Source organism: Cibotium barometz, chromosome 3, assembly GCF_041138505.1.
Source record: "Cibotium barometz isolate CiBa-2024 chromosome 3, ASM4113850v1, whole genome shotgun sequence".
Lineage (NCBI taxonomy): Eukaryota > Viridiplantae > Streptophyta > Polypodiopsida > Cyatheales > Cibotiaceae > Cibotium > Cibotium barometz.
The window spans coordinates 38615814-38621899 of record NC_141048.1 but is presented as its reverse complement, the minus strand read 5'-3'; positions in this window follow the sequence as shown (position 1 = coordinate 38621899).

The following is a 6086-nucleotide window of genomic DNA, read 5'->3' as shown; positions in this document are numbered from 1 at the left end:
ATACTTACATAACCATAAATATTAATCCTTGCTAAACCTTTAGCATCACAACAAGACGAATGCATGAATGTGTGTTCTAAGATTAAGATACATATAATTGATAGCATGCATACAATGCACATTGCACCCCCAATGAAGGATGATCATCATATATGTAGTTTATTGTTTTAACTTTAGAAAATAAAGATATCCATGATGATTCATGCTAAATGCAAAGGATGACTGAAAGTTTTTAAACCATGAATTATTTTATTTGGATACTTACATAACCATAAATATTAATCCTTGCTAAACCTTTAGTATCACGACAAGACGAATGCATGAATGTGTGTTCTAAGATTAAGATACATATAATTGATAGCATGCATACAATGCACATTGCACCCCCAATGAAGGATGATCATCATATACGTAGTTTATTGTTTTAACTTTAGAAAATAAAGATATCCATGAAACGATTCATGCTAAATACAAAGGATGACTGAAAGTTTTTAGACCATGAATTATTTTATTTGGATACTTACATAACCATAAATATTAATCCTTGTTGCTAAACCTTTAGCATCACCCCACAAGACGAATGCATTAATGTGTGTTCTAAGATTAAGATACATATAATTGATAGCATACATACAATGCACATTGCACCCCCAATGAAGGATGATCATCATATACGTAGTTTATTGTTTTAACTTTAGAAAATAAAGATATCCATGACGATTCATGCTAAATGCAAAGGATGACTGAAAGTTTTTAGACCATGAATTATTTTATTTGGATACTTACATAACCATAAATATTAATCCTTGCTAAACCTTTAGCATCACGACAAGACGAATGCATAAATGTGTGTTCTAAGATTAAGATACATATAATTGATAGCATGCATACAATGCACATTGCACCCCCAATGAAGGATGCCTTTTGTACCCAATTAAGGATACTTTACACAATCAAAGATCTATGCTTGCCCAATACTCTAGTATAGGACAATAGACCTTCTCTAACATTCACAAAGAAAATCAAAGATCTATGCTTGCCCAATACTCTAGTATAGGAAAATAGACCCTTGTCTACTCTAAACTATATCAAGTATCAAGAACCAATACAAGCCCCTAAGCAGGACTCTTGGCTCCATCAAACCATTCATAAAGCAAAATGAGGTAGATTACCTACGTAGCTCAAATGCAAAGCTGAATGACTCCAACTTTGTCCCTAAATCTCCGCAAGTATTAGCTATGAACCACACCCTGCCCTTAATTCAAAGAACTAAGGACAAGTGGCTCAATAGCCTTAGGAGTGCCTACAAGGAAAGATGATAACCCGTAAGATAAGGACGTTCTTCCCAAGAGGACACTTCTAGCAACTCGAGAGCTCTACTGTAAGTACTTTGAGGAGAGATATCACGCCCCCAAAACAAGGACTATCTCCCCAAAAGTTGCATGATGTGTGTCGGGCAATGTTTATAAACATGACAGAACCCCGCCGGGTTTCTTTTGTTCCCCGACGGGCCCGTCGGGAAATAAGAAAAGCCGATGGGGTTACGAGACTAGTAGGTTTTGGCAGATCATTGCTCAGATCATGTGAATATACAATGTAATCACAAGTTTTAATATGCTAATAACATGTGAAAAGCCGATGGGGTTACGAGACTAGTAGGTTTTGGCAGGTCATTGCTCAGGTCATGTGAATATACAATGTAATCACAAGTTTTAATATGCTAATAACAGGTTTTGTTAATGTGATCACGAAATTGTGAAGACGTTAATGAAATCCCTGAGCCTCATAGATCTTGTTATGAATGACAACAATCTTGGAGGCACCATTCCCCCCACACTTGGAAATTTCTTCGGTCCCTCTACCCTCTACTTTGATCAAAACAAGCCAGAAGGCCATATCCTCTTGGAAATTGGGAACATGAAACTACTCACCGATCTAAGTCTCTTTATGAACTCTCTAACTGGCCCCATTCCCACCACCCTATACAAGTGCACCAACCTTGTGACACTATAACTTCAAGTGAATCATCTTACTTGCACTTTGCTGCCTGCGATCAGAGTATTTAAGATCCTGGATTATTTTTTTGCTTTCCAAAGCCACCTAAATGGAGCTTGTGAAGGCCTCTAATCCCTATACTTACAGTAAAACAACTTGCCTGGCACTATACTAAGCACCTTGGGCTCATTGACCTTGTTGTAAGTGCTAGATCTAGGGGCAAATGCACTTAGTGAGCCCTTACTGGACACCATATATAGGCTGAGTAACCTCACTTGGTTGTCTTTCCCACTCAACAACCTTGATGGTGGTGTTGCATCTCAAGTCACAGCTTTGTCTAAGTTACAGTACTACCTACCTTAGGTCATAATCAAAACACAGGCAGGATACCTGAAGGCATCAACAAATTGCAAGGCTCTAATATTGCTCCGCCTCATTCAAAACCTTCTTACCAAAATTGTACCTTGAGAGAGAAGATTTTGTTTGGTGACACCTTGCTATTCTTTTTCTCGATAGAGCAGCACAATGCAACAGACCTCTTCATAAGCCTCTACCTCAAAAAATGTTATGTCATCACTCCATCTCACTGGGATTGGTTCCACATCTAGGAGCTAGGATGGGGTGTTATTAGTCATCCCTTGTCTATAAATATTACTAAGTAGTAGGGAGTGAGGGACATCGTTGTTCGTGTGCCTGCCCGTGCAGGAGTTTCCTCCATTTTTTCCTCATTGTCTATTTTTTCCTAGTTTTTCTCCATGTGGGGGTGCTATAGTTTTTTCCTCATTGTCTATTTTTTCCTAGTTTTTCTCCATGTGGGGGTGCTATAGTTTTTTCCCTGGTTGACTGTAGTAGCTTGCTAGCCAAGAGGTCTTGTTTTTTTACTGGCCGACTAGACCTAGTCATGGACTCCACTCCACAGCCTTAAGGCTAACAACAACAGACACCTTTCTGACCTGAGACATCCCTCAACTGACACCTAGACCACAATCCAACCCACCACCTATCAAACTGTGTTCCGACTATACTCAGATTGCCAGACCAAACTCCACAAGCTTCAAACAAGTCAAGATCCACCTTTCAATAGCATCATCTAACTAACCCAAACACACAGCTGACACCAACTAACTGTGTCAGACCCTGCTGACTCCAAATTAAAACTTTCTGACACAGACCTGACTTAGCAATCCTCAGATTTTAACTCGCACATGAGTTCTCTTAGCAATCTCAAACCAAACAACATATACCAGAGCATAGACAACTCATAGATCAAAAACCATAAAAAAACCCTTCTGCATATAGATGATAAAAGAGCTTGTCTCAACAACCGTGAGACCTAGGGCATGAAGACTTTCTCTATGTCACATTGGTACCAGAGCACAGGTGTAGCCATGTGACAATCACTACATGTCCCATAAAACATATATCAGAAAATGTGAAGTTCCCAAATACCTCTCAGACTAGTATCCCACAAGGACTAGTAGCCACGACACCCATCCTACTTCATCACGTGAGGATCAACCTCAACCCTAGGGACATCATAATTGCACCAAAAGGGCATTGAAGAAAGGGAAACACAAGAATTTGGGAAGCATTAGGAAGGTCATGCATGCATTAGGTGAATCCTTAGCATTTAGGTGAATCCTCAGCATTTAGCCCATGGAAGCCAGGTCCTCAAAGGAGTATCTCAATGGCTTCGTGAGAATAGGAGGTGTAGCTTTAGTTAGGTGCCTTGATCAACCTTAGTAAGAATTCATCATTGTGTTAAGGGATAAGGGTATGCAAGAAAGGGGATAACATTGGAACAAGATGCTCATTTTCAACACCAATCATGGAGAAGATGTAGAGGTATGACAAGGATTTTGGTTAAGTTGATTAATAGGGAAGAAGTATGACAAGTTGGAGTCTAGCATAGTCAAGGGATGATTCCATTCATCCAAAGTCAAAAGACAGTGAAAATTGGATTCCCCTCATAAAGTTTATTAGGAGGGGATGTACGTAATTAGTAGCAACATACCTGGATGTCTTCAACATTGAACTCTTGTAGATCATTTGCATCAAACCTTAACTCCTGAGGATTTTTCGAACGTGATATACAAATGTGTCTGTATGGCATTCAATCATGGCATGACATGTGGCATGCCTCAATATTTGTGTCAAACAATCAATATACATGCAACGAAAAAAACTATGACATGTGGTAAAAATTACTCTCTACATGCATCACATTTAAAGCACACTTTCCCATTATTTAATGTTATTTTATTCTTGTAATCCGTGAACGCGTGTTTGGTTTTTTGTCTGAAAATCCGACTTAATTTGATCTTGTGTAGTTTAAATGCATCGTTGTGCCTCATGACCAACACTCTAGTTCAGCGAAATCTCTTACCAGGTACCTATTTCAGATCATCACAAAAACAAAATTAAAATTACCTTTTAAAAACCAATAGGCATCGGAAGCGCATTTGTTTTGTTATTTCTTAAGGGTAACACTTGTCGGGTGAAGAAGTCATTATTTTTTTTTGGAGCTTCACTTGGAGGTGTCCCATGATGCATATCTTATGCCCTCGAGTGAGGTAGCATGTGCTTTGACTACCACACCCATTAGGTATCAAAATTGTCTTACATCAGGGTTTGACCTACATTTGTCCTCATCATTGACAGTCACTTCAAGTTATTCAAGTCCAGTATCTATGGACACTATGTATAGCAGATTGCCTCGATAATAATTTTTTTGCATCCTTGACTTGCTCTTTTTATTAGCAGAACTTCTCTCCACTGCATGATCCATTCAAGAGGACTTCTCTCCACTTTTATTAGGAGGAGTTCTCTCTTTTATTAGGAGGAATTTTCTCCACTTCATGATACATTTATGGAGGACTGGCCTCTTGGTACACATTTATGGAGGACTGGCCTCTTGGTACACATTATGATTCCATGCCTTATCTGGAGTCATCAGTTTAGTATGCATCCTCAATAAGCCTTATGATTCATGATAGTTATACATCTATGGCCTTTTCTAGATCACCATCGCTAGTCACTTTCATTTGGGTTCTAAATGATCCTTTGACCATATCCTTACCTTCGACATATGCTTCATCAACCACCCCTTTTACATTGATGTTTGCTAGGGCAGCCACCTTAGCATCATATGTTTGGGATCTAGGCATACACTCATGGGCACCCGTTGAGTTCCCTATCTTAATTTGGGATCCTGGTGGATGGGCTACACATTAGAGGTGGGGGAGCCTCTCGCCTCTCTTCATCGACTTGTGCTTCACATTAGAGGTGGGGGAGCATCCTATACCTCCTTCTTAGGCATGGCCTTCACTCGACACATCTTCTGATCTTCTTCGGCTACATTGTTTTATCTCTCTTTTGTACTTCCCCCCTTTTACCTCCACCTTAGACATCCTTGCCCACATTTGACGGGACTGAATGTGCACTACAGGTGGGGGAGTCACCTAGGCTGGCATTGAGTTTCATTGACTAACTAGGTGTACATGCACATTGCACACATTGTATTATTTAGTTGGTCGTGCACATTGCACACATTGTATTATTTAGTTGGTCGTGCACATTGCACACATTGTATTATTTAGTTGGTCGTGCACATTGCACACATTGTATTATTTACTTGGTGCACATAGCCTAAGGTATTTGCCATAGGTAATGTGGATGATGGGCTTGCCCACACCTCAATGGTTGCATTTTGTGTGACTCTCCTATGCTTGCCATCATGTGGCATATAGATAACCTTGTTTTTGCTATATAATAAGAGCATGGGTGAGGATAGCTCATTCTTCTCTACCCTAGAGTTGGAAACCACTCTTATGTCTTATCCAAGTGAGTGTGAGCTTTCTCTTATGCAAAGTCTCCTCTTATTCCCCTTGCCCTCTTTTTAGTTCTTGTGCAAGAAAGAGTGTGTGTTGTGGGTCGAATCTCTATTGTCCCTTCTTCTTACCATGTAGCTAGTGAGAAGGTGCAAGGTTATGTTGCAAGAGGGATGTTTATGTGCTTAAGGGCTTACATCTTTCTTGGAGGAAGATGGAGAGAGTGTGACCTTCTTTTCTTGGGTTCCTTTCATGTGGAAT